The sequence below is a fragment of the Pleurodeles waltl genome, chromosome 1_2, assembly GCF_031143425.1.
Source record: "Pleurodeles waltl isolate 20211129_DDA chromosome 1_2, aPleWal1.hap1.20221129, whole genome shotgun sequence".
Taxonomy (NCBI): domain Eukaryota; kingdom Metazoa; phylum Chordata; class Amphibia; order Caudata; family Salamandridae; genus Pleurodeles; species Pleurodeles waltl.
Window position 1 is genome coordinate 505,488,678 of NC_090437.1, and position 17,673 is coordinate 505,506,350.

Below are 17,673 nucleotides of genomic sequence, written 5' to 3' on the forward strand. Positions count from 1 at the left end.
CAGTCCTCGTGGAATTTGTAACAGTAGGTAAAAAAAATGTAGAAAACTCATCTTGTAAATCAGTGCATTTTTCTTTTACACTCACATGGGACAATGCTGTCATAGCTGAGATGTTTAGACTGCCCTTTAATGACTGGATACTGATAATCTGAATCCCATGTGAGGCACAGAAGGTTATAGGGAGGAGGAGTAAAAATAGTGTTGTTTGTTATTCCGAAAATATAGTTGAAATCTAGCTTCTACCTGAGTGAATTTTCAGCCTGACGCTCAAAATGCACCAGGTAATGTTGCAAAGTTGTCCTTCGTGTATAGGTACCCAAGGCTAGTGGCATAACAAAGACTCCCGCAGCCCAGCGGTGCAGGGAGGCCCTTGAGCTCCACGGGTCCCCTCAGCACAGTACACTATGAAAGGGCAGCAGGCCTCTGACTGAGTCCAAGGGAGAGGAGGCCCCTTCCTGGTACTTTAAAGTGGGCCCCCCTCATGTTTCATTATGCCACTGCCCAAAGCGAGGCTATAGAACAAAGGGGCTTATTTACAAGCCCCTAGCGCCGCCATAGCATCATTTGTTTATGCTGTGGGGGTGCAAAACAGCCCCCCACACCGTGCCATATTTACAAACTGACGCAAAGTCTGTTATATGCCAGGTTTAATGTATGCATGGGAGGCGTTCCCCGTGCAGGGAGGCCGAAAAAAATGTGCAGTGAAACTGACAGTAGGCTTTTTTCAATGGGCCTACCTGAGGTTCACTGGACTAGTGTCAAAAATGTTGACACTAGTCCTGCAAAGTGCCACTACTGCATCAAAAATGTTGATGCAGTTGTGCTAACAAGCGCCTTGGTGCACTGTATTATAAATAAATCGCGGCCATGGTGTTGCTAGGGGGGCGTAGGGCGAAGGAAGGAAACTGGCGCATTGAAGCCGATGCGCCAGTTCCTTTGTAAATGAGGCCCAAAGTATGTTGGACAAATCTGATACAAATGTAGTATTATTTCATTATTCATTACCTTCCCTTGTGCATGTGGCCTGGAGAGTGTGTTAGAAATCTTTAATGCAGCAAGTGCACCTCTAGCTGTGACCAAAGTCCCTGGTTTAATGTGGAAAAGTGCCCAGAGTGGACATTGACACCATAAAATAAAGGCAGATCAGGGCACTAGATTATCCCATATCTCACAGACTGTCAGTGGCCTTTGGCTGAATGGCCCACCTGCCCCAGATATGTTTGATACTCTGTAAGTGTTTTGGTGCTCCTTCCACGGCTGTGACTGCAGAGGCCTGAGTTAGGACTCTGGCTCTTGGCTTTTACTGCTGGGTGCTCCTGGAGCTGGTTGTGCTGCTGCTAGGGTGTTGCTGACGGGTCTTTTTCTCTAGCCACTGCCACTGAGTGGATAGGCAGTGAAACTCAGATAAACCGATTTACAGTGCGTTTGGATTTTCTTTTTTTAATGAATAACGTTGGAGAAGCGATTTTTTTATTTTGTATAGAAAGCATAGAAATAAACATGCCCCCCAAAGTGAATGAGGAAGGGCCAGGTAACTCGGGTGCCCATCCAAATTATTTTACGGGTATTCACTTGCAGATAAGGATACCAGGGAGCTCAGTCAAGCAAGGATTGCAGTTATGAGGAACTGTAAATCAAGCCCAATGTTTGTCAAAAGTAATATTTGATTTCAGTGTTCCACGCGTGTTCATTTGTGAAAGAGCGGTTGAGTGGATGTTTATAGAAACACAACAAGATGGGCATAGAGACTCCTGCTTGGGCTGTACACTCCTTTTGGAAAGCAAACGTTCACCTTAACTCCTACTTCCTCTGCACATAATTGACTAGTTGCAAACATTCACACAATCCATCGTTTCCACTGGACCTCTTTCAGTCATACCGATGAAAGATAGCTGGTGATGCCCTCGTCTTGGAACAAATGAATTGATTACCTATTTTTTTTACATGCCTCAAGTTCCCATGATGGCAGGCAATATTAAGCAAAATTAAATTGTACAATAAACGTTCGTAAATGGTGGCATACAGAAATAGCAAGAAGCATTTATTTGCGCTAGATCCATTTTCTGTTTTGTTGTCTTGCAGCAAACAGTAAGCCAGATTTACAAGGCCATTGCACCTCCTTGCGCCACACTAGCATTATTTTTACTCTATTGTGGAGTTAAGGCAGCCATTTCCCCATGCCATATTTACATAGTGGTGCAATGCATGCATTGCGCCACTTTTTAACCCCTTGCTCTACACTATGCCTGCACCAGGCAAAATGTATGCAAGAGGGGGTGTTCCCACGCAGGGAGGCCGAAAAAACTGACACAGTGAATTCTACAAGATTTCACTCCAACATTTCTTCTGTCATTTTTAACGCCTGCTCGAGCATGCCTCTGTGGTGCTTTGCTGCACTAGCTCCATTATTTATGGTCCTAATCCAGCAAAGCACCACAATAGCGTCATGAATTATGACTCTATTGTGGAAACGACCACCATGGTGCACCGTATTGTAAATACTGTAATACGGTGCAGCCATGGTGTCGTTAGGTGGGGCAGGGGCGACACAAGAAAAGTGGTTAAATGGAACCGATGCACCACTTTCTTGTAAATCTGGACCTGTGTGTTTTAATGGATGTTTAGTGGATTAGTGCATTATTTTTAAACTTTTCAATTGCACATAGTGTTAATTGCTTTCAGGGAATTAAGGGAAAACTGACTAATTAAAGTGCCTAAAAAGAGATGGAGAGTGGCATTTTGAAAATTCTTCTGATCTGGGACCCAACACTGTGCCAATAGTAAAGTGTATAAGTGGGCTTTAACAGCATATGCAGAATAACAATTTCAGGAAACTCACAAGACCAACATTTAGAAGAGGTGTCCAGTGAAAACGTTGAGGATTGTGCTGGGGTGAAGTACAGTCTATGATAATGAAAAAACATGGATTGAGTAACACCAGCTGTTCTAAAAAAAATTATAAATATGTGGCCAAAGCTTATTCCAACAGAAATAATGCCAGTTTACTGTAAGGTCTTTTTCTCAAAGGAGTTCAGCTTTGGATTTGGTTTGAAGAGTAGCTGAGAGTGAAATAGTTTTATAAATAGTAGAAGCTCTAGGGCAAGCAGTAATACATTTGGTTAGGTCAGAGGTCTGTGGAACAGAGAGAGGAGTATCTTGTAAGGAGAAAAATGCATCCTAGACAGCATTAACTAGCAATGAAAAATGGGTGTAGAAAGATTGAGTACAATGACATATATGTCTAAAATGTGGGAAGGAGATAGGGGTAAGGTTTTCAAACAAATGTGCTATCCACATTATACCTTTGCTCTTCATAGTAATAAATAATCGGTCTGTTAAGGATTTAAACACATTTAGTAAACCATATAGACATATTGAGGAATATAGAAGGTGTCAACGTAATAAGAGTGAACGTGGATCTTATGAAGAAAGTGTATGTTGAAAAGGGGTTATGCAAGAATAGACATTTTGGAGGAAAAAGATAGAACCTCTTTTGCAGAGAAGGGATGTGGGAGAGTTCTCTCCACATTTAACCATGAGGGAGAGAAGAGTGAGGCCAAATCAGAAACCCAAAAGGAAGCTTGACACAAGCCAATACTTTATGGTATCGACTAAAGACTGGGAAATTTACCCCTTCTTCATGTTTTGATTTTTGTAGAGGAGCTAGAGAGATTTGTGCTTTCTTACTATTCCATAAAAAGTTAGTAAGTATGACATTTCTTTTATTAAAAGTAGCCTTTGGAGTATGTATCAGCATCATAGAAATGAGATTTGAGATGGAACAAAAGAGGAAAAATCATAATTTTAATGGGGTCCAGATGATTCCAGCAAGACTGAAATAAGGGATTTCATTAAGAAAATAAATTCTCAATGCTAGTGAAGAGTTCCGTAAAGTTTAGTGTAATAGATTCTTGTACTGATTCTGTAAACCAAATACTTAGGTATTTAACCTTGGAAGATGTTTTTGGATGATAATCTCCATATTGAAAACCAGATATGAACACATTAAGATGAATATGGAAAATGAAAGAGCAAGGACAAATAATAATTGGGTAAGAGGACAACATTGTTGAACACCACGTTGGACAGGAACATATTAAGAAACTCTACTGTTACCAAGGACAGAGGCACATAAGGAGTGACATAAAAGGGGAATTAGAGCTATGATTTGTTGGCCAAAGCATGGCAAGTTAAATATTTCAATATAAAATCCCAATTGACCCTATCAAATGCATTCTCTGAGAAGAGGAGATTTACTAAGTACATTAAGAAATAGTCTGATGCTATTTTATGTTAATCTTCCCTTAATAAATCCTGACTGCTCCTTTCCAATAAGGTGTAAAAAAAAATATTCTGAACTGATTGCTAAAAGTTTTGCAAAAATCTTGTAATTAACATTTACTAATGTAATATGTCTGTACTTTTTACATAGATTGGTGTCTTTGCCATCTATATCTATAAGACATATTGTGACTTCTTGAAAAGTACCAGAAGTGAGCCTGGAATTAATGAAGTAAGATAACAAGCATAACATGTGACGAAGAATAATAATGTTTGAGAAATGCAGAAAAAAAATCTACAATAAAGCCACCTGGTCCTGTAGTTTTGCCTATTTTTAGTCAGTTTAATGCTTGCTAAATCTCACCAAGAGCAAGATTTGCCTCCAAAGAGGCAAAATCTAAATGAGAAGGAATAGAATGTGGTAGGGTTGATGTAGATGGTCCTCAATGTGAGAATGTTGTGCTAGAAATTCTGGAATATATAAAGTTTTACAGAAACAAATTAATTCAGGATATCATTGGGTTTAGTCATTGAGACTCCCTGCGAGTTAAGTAATGACTCAATATTAAGTTGCTGTTTCTTTACTTTCAAATAATTAGCTAGTAATTTACCAACTTTATTTCTCCCACCATAATAATGAGTTTTACGTGTTAACAAGATGAATGAGGCATTGGTAATGGATAGAGTATAAAAATGCATTTTGGCCTTTAGCAAATTTTGAATATCAGTGTTTAAGTTAGGAGAAAAATATTTTTGTTCTACAGTTTTAATTGAGAATAGTAATGATGTGTATTCTTTGCTTCACATTTTCTTTTCTTGAATACGTAGTCTATGATAACACTCAACTGCTTTAAATGTGTCCCATAATAATGGAAGGGGAGCAGTCAAAGAGTTATTACTCAAGAAAATAAACGGTGAATGAGACAAAGGAGATGGAAAATTATGCATTCTTTAATAATGAATTGTTAAATGCCCATCTATGAGTATCACATTGGGTTGAACCAAGTCCAAATCTATAATAACCACAGAGTGATTTGAGAGTACTATAGGACTGATAGAGGATTGTGCAATATGTTGTGATAAAGATTTAGAAACAAACATGTTATCTAATCTTGTCAGGGTGCCATGTGAAGCAGAATTAAATGTGTAGTAATGGGAGATAGTGGATTGAAATTGCTTATGTATTTTATGAGGAAGGAATTGAACCAGTGATTGTCTATCTAAAAACGGATCCATAACTTGGTTGGAATCACCTCCTAGGATAAAACATGTGTGCTACTCAGGGACAAAACGTGTGGTCAGGTTGTCTTGGAGCATGAATATTTAATTCAATTAAAGGAGTTTTATTGACTAAAAGCTTAATAACAATTCACCTGCAATATCATCCTTTTCTTGTGAAAGCACAACAAGATTGAGAGTTTTCCTACATAAAACAATAACACCATTCTTTTTATTGGAGATGGGAGACAAGAACACAGAGACCATCTAATCACATTTACGTTTTAAGGCTTCAGATTTAGTAAGATGAGTTTCTTGAAGCAAAACTAAATCAGGAGCAGATTTGGCTAAGTGAGATAATACTCTCTGTCATTTGACAGGTTTAATTAATCCTTTATTAATCCATGAGTTTATTGGGCATTGAACAACAAAAATAAATTGAATAACTCATAAGGTCTATCCAATAGTTGACAGTTTAGGAGTAAGTATAAATGACAGTGTACAGCAAAAGAAAAAAGTCAAAAGGAATATACCATAGTGCAAAGGAGAAAAGAGAAAAAAGGAAAAAATAGGGGGAAGGTTAAGAAGAGTAAGAGAGGATAGCAAAAAGAGACAGTATTTACCAAAAACTGATGACTGAAATTACACACCTGAATAGATTACAAGAGGGAGAATGAGGTGGTGACAACAAAAATGACAATTAGGCCCAGGCATAGAACTGAATTTGGCATACTGTGCTGCTCAGAGTAGTGTGGAGTTCCTGAATTTTGCAATCCGGCACAGAGCAGGGTTCATTCACACACATAAGATTTGGTTTTGGCACTCGCGAGTGAGCACCATAATACTCTCGGGCCACTACGGAGCACCCTGAAGACTTTTTTCTTGCTGGCACTGCTTCAGGCCGCACATGCGAGGCTTCATGTTTACTTGCGCTGCTTCCGGACGCGATGGCAGACAAAACAGTACTGCTCACGGGCTCAAACGCACCTGGAGTAGATTTTCTTATTGAGGTGCATCTAAACCTTTCAAAAAGAGGTTTTTGACTTAATGATCTTCTCCAATGGACCGTTCAAGTTGCTTTTTTAGCATAAGAAGCCTTTTTTTCTTTTTTATTAAACAGGAATGAAGTGCCCCAAGACTCAAACTTCCTGTTACTTTCCAGCAGGCTTCTCCCATTACTTTGTCCATCTCCTGGTCACTTTTCACTTAGATTTTGAGGTAGAAGGAAAACTCTCTTTGTCTCTTCAATATACATCTGGATTATGGACTTTTTTGTGAAATCACACAAGCAAGTTTAAGAACAATTTTATAAGGGTGTTGTGTGTTTGCTTGGGCATGCACCAGTATTTCTTTGTACTTTAATTTCATTTTAAAATTGTATAGTGGTGGGTGGCCTAGAGTTTATGTATGGGCCTAGTTATTATTAATTTTGCTTTTTATTGATTTTTCATGTTACTTGAAGGTAAATTGTTGCACAGCTCAGTAATTTTTCTACATGTTTGTAACATTTGCAATATTATTTTACACTCTGGCCTAGATTTCCAAAGTGCCATCCACCCAATAGGCCCAGTACTATTAGTCATCAGTGCATGAAACAAATGTTTCAGTAGTGAATGTTTTTAAAAGTTTATTTGTGGCAGGGATTCATTGGATGGAAATACAAATGTTGGCTATTGTTTGCATTTCATTTTTGCAAACAGTGTATATGTTGTGGGGTAATAATTGATGGCATAGAAGGATGTGTGTTGTTGTAAATCTTTTTATAGCTCAGGTAATTGTCGTGTTTTGCATTGCTGAATTAATGCTAGTGTTTTCTTCATTGTTACCACCATGCCTCTTTAACGGCCAGGATGTGTGTGTGTGTTTGTCTGTGTGTATGTGTGTTTGCTTGTCATCATCCGCCATTTGCCTTTGTTCTCCATGCCGTGTCCTGTGTGGCTGGGGGCCACTTTGTGCAATCTATGCCTGTGTTCTTTGTTTTCTATGCCTCCTTGTTCACAGTTGTCATTTGATCTTGTGGCTGGAGGACATTTTGTGCATCCATCCAGTGTGTCTTTGCCATAGGCTTGCATGTATTCTTTATTTTCCTTGCTCCTTGTTGCTGTTGTTTGATCATGTGGCTGGTGGCCATTTTGTGCATCCACCAGTCTCCCTCTGACATAGGCTTACATGTGTTCTTTATTTGCCATGCCTCTTTGCTCCTTGTTGTTGGTTGACCATGTGACTGGCGTCCATTTTGTACATCCAATCAGTGTGTCTTTCCCATAGGTTTGCAGGTGTTCTTTGTTCCCCACGCTCCCTTGTTGTTTGACCATGTGGCTGGTGGCCATTTTGTGCATCCAGCCAGTGTCTCTTTGACATAGGCTTGCATGTGTTCTTTGTTCCGCATGCCTACTTGCTCCTTGTTGTTGTTGTTTGACCATGTGGCTGGCGGCCATTTTGTGCATCCAGCCATTGCTGTAGGCTTGCATGTGTTCTTTGTTCTCTATGCCTCCTTATTCGCAGTTGTTGTTTGACCATGTGGCTGGCAGTCATTTTGTGCATTCAGACAGTTTGTCTTTGCCATAGGCTTGCATGTTTCCTATGTTCCCCTTTCCTCCTTGTTGTTGTTGTTTGACCATGTGGATGGTAGCCATTTTGTGCATCTAGCCAGTGTATCTTTGCCAAAGGCTTGCATGTGTTATTTGTTGGTCATGGCTCCTTGCTCCTTGCTCCGTGATGTTGTTTCACCATCTGGCTGGTCACCATTTTGTACATCCAGCCTGTGTCTCTTCAACTTAGATTTTCATGTGTTCTTTGTTTTTCATACCTCCTTGCACTTTGTTGTTTTTTGATCATTTGGCTGGTAGCCACTTTGTGCATCCAGCCAGTGTGTCTTTGCCATAGGCTTGCATGTGTTTCATGTTTCCCATGCCTCTGTGCTTCTTCTTGTTGTCGTTAGACTATGGCCCTCATTCCAAGTCTGGCGGGAACCGCCATTTGGCCGCTACGTGGCCAAAAGACCGCTGCCGGCATTTCAACCTTCCCGCTGGGCCGGCGGGCGCTAACCATGTTAGCGCAGGCCGGCCCAGCGGGAAGGAGGCCTGCAACACAGAAGCCGGCTCCGAATGGAGCCGGCGGTGTTGCGGCCGTGCGACGGGTGCAGTTGCACCCGTCGCGCTTTTCACTGTCTGCTAGGCAGACAGTGAAAAGCCGGCCGGGGCCCTGTTCCGGGGCCTGCAGGGGCCCCCAGGGGCCCCAAGACACCCGTTACCGCCAGCCTCTTCCTGGCGGTGACAACCGCCAGAAACAGGCTGGCGGTAAGGGGGTCATAATCCCCATGGCAGCGCTGCTTGCAGCGCTGCCATGGCGGATTCGCCCAGCCGGGGCTAAAACGGCGGAAAACCGCCGGACCCGGTTTTCTGACCGCGGCGGTCAGAATGGGCAATGAAGCACCGCCAGCCTGTTGGCTGTGCTTCCGTCATCCGCGCCAGGGTCAGAATGACCGCCTATGTGTCTGGCAGCCAGTTTGTGCGCCATGGTCGTGATCCCATTTTTTTTACCGCTGGCCTGTTGGCAGTATTACAGCCGCTTTAACACCGACCGCCAGGGTTGTAATGAGGGCCATAGTCAGCAACATACTGACCACATACAGATGAATCTGCACTCATTTCAGGCATTCTTTTAAAGCCCAGAAGCAGCTGTGGATTATTGAAGATGGTAACAAAGTACCAGGTAAAGCCCTGATACAGGAGGTGCCAACACATTGGAACTCAACCTATTACATGTTGCAACGTCTGTATGAGCAGTACCGACAATCACTGACTATGTAATTCCAAGGGGAGGGGATGCAATTGGCAAATCTATGACCATGGATGCAGACAATTGCAGCCTAGTCAAATGCCTGACACAGATTCTGCTCCCTTTTAAGGTTTTCACATGGGAAGTTAATATCGCGGACAGTAGAATGGGCCAAGTTATCCCATTGTTGCAAGTGCTACAGGAGCAGCTAAAGAAATGGTCTGAAAGGTTCACACTCGGAGATGTGAACAAAAACTCAGAAGCACATGCCTTGGTTGAAGACCTAAGCTATCACTTGATGTGTAAAGCAAGGCTGCAAAATGACATTCTCCCATCTAAAGAGTACATCTGTGCCACACTACTTGAGCCATGCCACAGAAAAATTCTTCCTACTTTCATTACCTTGTCTGAAGAGGATATTTCAAAATACAAGAGGTGGATTGTTGAGCAAGCCAGAGAACTAGAAGAAGAATGCTTTACTGGGGTAAGCCTTCAACTTCCAGAGAGGGCAGTCTTGTCTCACAACAGCCAACACCAACAACAAGAACACTGGCAAAAACAGCATCAGAAGAATCAGACCCAACCTCTGCCATGGGTTGGTTTCAAGTGGCAGGTCTTAAGTCCAGTGCAGAGGTGAAGGCAAAAGAGGTTGAGTGGGTGGCAGCATTAATGACACTTCATAAGATGTTCCAAGAGTATCTGGATGACCCAAAAGAGGTGTATGTGGATGAAAACCCATTGGTGTATTGGTATAGGAAAATGTGCCAATGGCCAGAGCTCAGCAGGCTGGCAATAAAGTATCTGGTGTGTCCTGTAGCCAGTGTGTCTGCTGAATATGTGTTCGCTGCAGCTGTCACAGTTATTACAGTGAGAAGGACCAGTCTCTCACCTCAAAAAGTGGAGAGATTAATTATTATCAAAATGAACCAGCATTTTATACCACCTGATTACACTGTTCCCAAAACACCACAGGAGAAGGAAGAGGATTATTGGCCAGAATCAAGTGTGTTTGGTGACCAACCCTGGGTGAACCACCTGAGTTGGAGGACAACCTGTACTTTCTGGACTGAGTATGCCAGTACCACCATAGATTTTTAAATGATTTCTTGCTGAACTTTTCTTTCTTTCTTTGCCAACCAAAATAGCCACTGGAACATTGTTTGTGTTGGATTTATGCTGCCCCATCATTTTCTAGTAACATATAAGGCTGAATTGGAGTTGGACCTGTGTGCAGTGAAAAAGCCCCTTCATTTCCCTTCAGGGCATTCAATACAATGCCTGCCTCCCTCACAATCCATTGCCTATCCATTTTACTACATCATCTAGCAGGGCTGCCCCAGAAGATCATTGATTAAAAGACTTCCATTGCCAATGCCAGATTCCAATGTGTTGCTCCCTTCAAAGAGGCGATAGTATTTTGTATCAACCACCATGCTTGGATTGGAAGAGGTAAATACTAACTATTGGACCAATGAGTGGTGATATATTGAGTGATTGTAAGTGAAGATTGATGATGTATGTGATGGCTGATAATGAGGGAGTTCAACAAATTGGTAAACTTGATTTTGATGATTTGCAATGTTTGGGGGCTGATAGGTGATTGGCCTTTCAAATTTAGCAAATTTTACCTGCAGGGTCCACTCTATTTGTCTGGTTCCTCAGAGACCAGACCAGTCATTTTAGTTACAAAACACAAATCTGCACAAAATACTACAATTCACTTTCTCTATTTGCTCATCAACAGCAGTGCACTACACAGGTCTACCTTGCTCGGTTTGGGACTGGGAGGGACTTCCTCAGAATCAGAAGAAGGAGGAGGAGGATCAAAGTACTCAGGGTGGGAGTACCTCAACACCTAGAAGGAGAACGTTATCAATGTCAAAGAGAAACCAGGAGGATGGTGAAGACTCTGAGGGCAAGTACTCATTCAGCTCTGTGGACTGGAAAGAGGTGCGTTGATTTGAGACATGTTGCTGAGTGTGTGTTTGTTGCATTGCTAGCTCATATGTTCAATTGCTCTTTATGTTCTTCCTCTGCCTCTGAGTCTCCTCGGTACACTGCTGACTGTTTATGAAGCTTACTTTGCTTCCTTTTGTCCTTCTCCTTTACTCTGAAACACAGTTACTATTGTTCTATAAGCAGGCCTTTTCCCAGGCCTCTCCCGCACGAACAAGACTTGGTGAAAGCTTGACACACCAGCTTACCTACTGGACGGGTTCAGTCAGGCACCCAATAGTGATGGACATTCCAAGAAGAATGGCGTTTTATAGAGCCATTTTAGTGTTGTCTCCGGGCACATTATTTTAGCGACTAGGCCTGCTGCTTGTGTCCTTTGGCCTAGTAACATTTTATTTTATTTTATTTTGTTCTTTTAGAATCAGCCACATTTGTGGTAGTGTTTTATTTTCTTTATGTTGCTGTCCTTTCACCCAGGAAAGCATTAAATGTCTTACTACATTATTCTTCCACTCTGTGCTTTCCTCAAGGCTGCAGCGAGATAGGATTGTCGGCACAAGTGGTACACTGTGTCTCTACCATGCACAGAAGCACACATATTTTTACTTAGGGACATTTTCTCAGAGCATCAGTTATTTCATTATAAAAACACTTCCCTGTCCCATGCATGTTAGAGGGAGGTTCCAGCCAGATGACCATGACTGCATGCTGTCTGAGTTCATTACAGCTGCTTGCTGAAAGCACTGGTTCCCTGGCCAGCAGGGGGATTGTGTCTCCATAGATAACAGGCCCCTTTACTACTGTCATACTCAGGTATGGTGGATGATGTCATCCTAGGGGGAATCCTGATGGGCGGATTAGGGCTTAACCTGCTAGTGTGCATAGTGACAGTATGGTGGGACATTTCCTGTGGTTCACTTTTCTTGTCACCATTTTGCTTCCATGACATTTCATCATTCTAATTATTGCATTTCATGCCATTTTATCTAAGACACAGCTGATTCAATAAATCTTATTGAAACATTTTCTGCCTCTGTTTGTCTTTGCATGTGTGGGACTAATGTAACTGAGAGAAAAGGATGAGATCTGATCTACCACGATTTCCCTGAGAAGTCATAATGTCATGCGCCCGGTTCCCACAAATCGTCCCTGCTCTTGGGCAGAGATGAGACGCTGCTAGCTGGCCGGAAACAGATTAGGCAGACAGTTGTCACATGGTGTGGGACTGGACTCAGTTCCCCAAAATTCAGGTGATGCTGCTGCCCAAATCCAGCAGCTTAATTGGTACAATGAGAGCCAAATTGACAGAAGATGCATCGCCCAATTTGGCAATACAGTATCATTTTCCTTTTAACAATCATAATTATTTTAACTGGGTGGGTTAACGTAGATTCTCCATAATGTGTCTTTTTCATTAGAAGACATAACATTAAGAGATATAGGACCTGATTATGACTTTGGAGGATGGGATACTCCGTCACAAACATGACAGATATCCTGTCCACTGTATTACAAGTTCCATTATGCCCTAAGGAACTTGTAAAACGGCGGGTGGGCTATCCCATCTGCCAAGGTCATAATCAGGCCCATACTATTTGGGTCTCTCTAGGGCAGAAGGACTGTTTGCAATGCATTTATCTAAAAAAACCTCATACTTATCCCTTCATTGTTCCCTTCCACAACAGTGTGATGAGATTAAAATAGCATGGTCCTGTGTGCTCGTACCACATGTTTTAGAAAACGATCTGACATGCAGCACAGCATCTTCGCTCATTAATAATAATACAAATCTAAATGTGGGTCTACATTGTCTGATATTGTAACAGTGTTTTTTTTAAAATGAGATTAAAAAGAGTTTGCATAAAATTTTAAGAAAAACATAAAATGAAGCTTTGATTGACCAGATGCATTATCACACAGGCATAGCTTACATTCCAGGTGATGCGCAAAACCCAAGGGGAAACAGAGCAAATATTTCACAGTGTCAGACCTGAATTCAAAAAGTAGGGACCATTCCCACTGACTGCGGGCAGATTATTATAGTCAGTGACACATTCAGAATTGCTCAGATTAAGACAGCTAATCACATTTGGCTTCCCTCCCACATCCCTCACTGCCAAGATTCCTCAAAATTGAAGAAATCATTAACCACTGTCTTCTTATTTATGCTAATGCAGGATGATGGCTCTGCAAAAATAGAGTACATCTCGATTTTGGGATTTTCTGAATTCACATAAGCAATCCACATAATTAACAGCTCTCTATCTAGGGAAAGGCAGTCCATTATAATGTCTCTTGTTAGAACGGCCTCATGATTTTGTTAGATTGAAAGCCACAATAGAATTGGCCATGCCCTAATCAGATCAGCTATGTAAGGGAGCCAAAGTTCTTTGCAAGAATAAAATGCGAGGCTGAAATGGGAACAGATAGAAGCTTTCTACAAAATCTGTTTTCTTCAAGTTGGATTGCGAAACAGTCGGAAATCCCCCACACTTCGGCCCCATACAAATCAATTGCAACACATTGTGACTTATATATTTGTAGTATGGGGCAAAAAAGCCACCATCTGCAGATTGTGGGAGGCTACAAAATGACCCATTAGCCATAGTACATTTGGTAGAACAGTGTGTGATGTTCAGAGACCAGACCCATATGCAGAGACAATAATACCTAAGTATGGAAAGGTATTAACACAGGTCAGGTGATGAGGGTCAGGCAATGAGTACAAATTAACATGCTTAAGAGGGGTCTGAGTCTAGGGCCACTAGATATAATGTGAGATTTAGAGAATTTAGTTTGAAGATCTAGGGAGTCCATATAGTCAACAAAAGCATTTACTAACTGGTGCAGTGCTCTGGGGGTATGTGCCATAAGCACTGCGTCATCCGCATACAGGAGTGTGGGTAGCGGCTTGCCTTTGATTGTAGGTACAGCTGGAGTGAAACGTGCTAAAGAAGGGGAGAGATCATTAATATAAAGCATAAATAGGAGGAAAGAGGCCAGCACTCATCCCTGCCTTGCCCCAGGGTGAATACCTATATCTCTATGCACCTCCCCCTGTATACTAATCCATACCCTAGCCCTCATGCCCTTGAGTAAATAGGCCAAAAAGTGAACTGGCGCTGGGTCCAGACCGCGTGCTATGAGCAGACACAACAATTTATCCCATTCACAGAACCGAGAGCTGAAGATAAATCCAAAAAAACTAGGTAAAGGGAGGATTGTTTAGACACCTTGTATTTCTCAAGAACCAAGTTTACTTTAAGGCACTGTTCAATCATTCCTACTTTCTGCCTAAACCTGTATTGGCATTGAACTAACACCGACTCATCACCCACCCAATCCATAATCCTTTTGTAGATAAAACTACCCAATATTTTGACAGTAGCATCAATTAGTGAGATTGGTCCGCAGCACCCTGACAATGAAGAGGTCCTTTTTTTTAATGGGCACTACAATAGACGTACCCCAAGAGCTAGGTAATTAAAAGTGGGCAAGGTTATTGAAAGTGGTCATAAGAAGAGAAGCCCAGCAGCTAACATTGCTTTTAAGCAAGCCAATAGGGACCCCTTCATGGCCCAGCGCCTTATCACCCATGCTTTCATTGATAGCACCCTTAACGTCCATTAGGTTGTCTGAAAACGTGATACGAGGCAGGGATCAGTAGGAAAGGAGTCAGAAGATAGTGGTGCTGCATATATTATCCCAAAATGTTGAAAAGTGTTTGGCTGAGTGATGATCCTTGGGGCACTCCGCAGCATTTGTCTTTGGGTTCTAACGTTAACTGTGGTATTCTGACACTCTGTGGTCTTACGGTGAAGAAGGACCTGATCCTATCCAGTGCTTTATATTGTATACTGGCGTGGTGTAGTCTGGTGCAGAGGGTGGAGTGGAAGACGGTGTCAAATGCAGCGGTGAGGTCGAGAAGGATGAGTGCGGCCGTCCCTCGGTGGTCTAGTATGATGCGTATGTCTGTGCTGTGCTGTAGTTGCTTTCGAATCTGGATTGGGATGGGTCTAGGATTTGGTGTGTCTTGAGGAATTTGGTGAGTTGCTGGTTGGCGGCCTTTTCCATTACTTTGGCTGGGAATGGGAGCAGAGAGATGGGTATGTCGTTTTCTAGCTCCCTTGGGTCGGTGGTGGGTTTATTGAGCAGCTGGTTCATCTCAGCATGTTTCCAGTCTGATGGGAAGGTGCCGGTCTCAAAGGATCGGTTGATAGTTTGGCAGAGCTCAGGTGCTATGGTGGCGCTGGCCTGGTTGAAGACATGATGAGGGCACAGATCTGAGGGGGCTTCCGAGTGGATGGAGTTCATGAGTCTATGGGTGTCCTCTTTGGTGATGGGGGTCCAGGAGTTCAGGATCTGGTGTGGTGCTGTATCTGTGGTAGTGTTTGTGGGTGGTACTGGTGGGTTTTGATTCCTGAAGCCTTTGTGAATGTTTTGGAATTTTTGGTGGAAAAAGGTGGCAAGGTCGTTGCAGAGGGTTTGGGAGGGAAGGGTGGATGAGCTGTCTGTCCCGGGGTTCGTGAACTCTTTGAGGATGGCAAAGAGCTCTTTGCAGTTATGAGCACTGGTGCTGAGGCATTCTTCAATGGTGGCTTTTTTGGTGGCTCTGATGTTCTGGTGGTGCGTGGTGACTGCGTTCTTGTAGGCTGTGTGGTCTTCGGTTGATTTTTCTGTTCCTCCATGTCCGTTCCAGTCGCCTCCAGGCGGGTTTGGATTTTTGTAGGTCAGCCGTAAACCATTAAGGTGTTTTGATATGTGGCCTTCCTGCTGGATTCCTTAAGGAGGCTACGTTGTTGATGCATTCCAATAACCAGCAGTGTAGATTATGTGCAGCTTCATTAGTGTCCGCTACGTCTGGTGGGGGGGAGTGGTTGAGAGTGTTGGGTGATTTGTGCTTCTGTAATTTTGCCCCAGCGTCTGCTGAGGGGGTAGGAGGAGTGGCATGCAGTCTTCTTTGTGAAGGTAAAGTGGATGCACTTGTGGTAGGTCCAATGGTGTTCGGAGGTGTAAGAGATGGTAATATTGTTCCCTGCTGAGAAGAAGGGGTCAAGGATCTGTCAGGCTCTGTGAATGGGAACATTGAAAAGTTGTTTGAGGCAGAGTGTTGTGAGGTTGTCCAGGAGGTTTGTGGTCATCGTGGATATCAAGGTGGAAGATGAGGTTGCAGAGTAGGATGTACTTGGAGGAGGTGAGTGCTTGGTGGGCGATGAGGTTGTCAATGTCTTCGCAGAATTGGGTTCGGGGTCCAGGTGACCTGTAGATGAGCAGAGGGAGAAGTTGGGGTAGGTCTGAATCTGGAAGTGGAGGTGTTCATGGGTTGGCTGAGACTGTGACTCATTGGTGGTTGTCAGGCAGAGGGTGTTCTTGTAGACTATGGCAATGCCTTCTCTAGGCCGGTTGGCTCTGTTCTTGTGAATGATTTTGTAGTTGTCTGGGAAGGCTGTGGCGATGTCCGGGGCCAAGCTGGGGGTAATCCATGTCTCTGTTAAAAAGGCGATGTCTAGGTCGGTCAAGTCGAGGAGGTCCCAGACTTGAGGTGGTCTTCTGTGCTTGGTATAGGATCGTGAGGTGATGCTTGGAGGGTGCAGGAGCATGCACAGCATAAAAAAGGTCCATAAGTGTTTCTGGGGCCAGCTAGGTAAAAGGCTGAGGATCTTCCCAGGTTGAGGGCACATATAGTGTTGACGTTGACCCGGCGGATAGAGCGAGGACCAGGGACCGTGGTGCTAGGCACGATCCAGGTGCGGATGAGCACAGACGGGGTTGCATTTGATGAGCTCACTATGCGTGACTGACATTAAGAAGGTGGGGAGGAGGGGGGTCCAGTCAGCTGGGAGGCAGGAGGGCAGAAAAGCGCTTCGCAGCGAGGGAGAGAGGGGGCGGAGCCACATGGGCAGCAGCAGCATGGGGAAAACATGGGGAGAGTGAAAGGATAGTGAAAAGGAGGAAAAAACTGAATACAAGACAGAAAATAAAACAGAAGTAAAAAGCAGAAGTAAAGGCAGAAGTAAAAGCAGGAGTAAAGAGAGACAGAAGATCCTTGCAGATGGCCACTAGGCCACCAGGAATGGGGCACAGGTGGAAGCCTGCCGGTGGAGGTGGGCCTTGAACTGAGATTCAAGCAGGCTCTCAGTTTGCCAGAGGCAGCAGCAACAGGTGGAGCTGGACAGGGGAGGGTAACAGACACTGACCAGGAGGTCAGATGAATCTCCCTCTTAGTGCTCAGTGGCCACCATGAAGAAGGGGAGAGAAGTGGGAGTCTGGTCAGCTGGGAGGCGGGAGGGTGGGAAAAGCGGGGCTGCAGAGGCAGCAGTGTCACAGGGAAAACACGCGGAGAGTGAAAGGAGAGAGAAAGAGACAAAAATGAAAAAAATTGAATGAAAGAAAATAAAACAGAAGTAAAGGGAGAAGTAAAAGAAGGAGTAAAGAGAG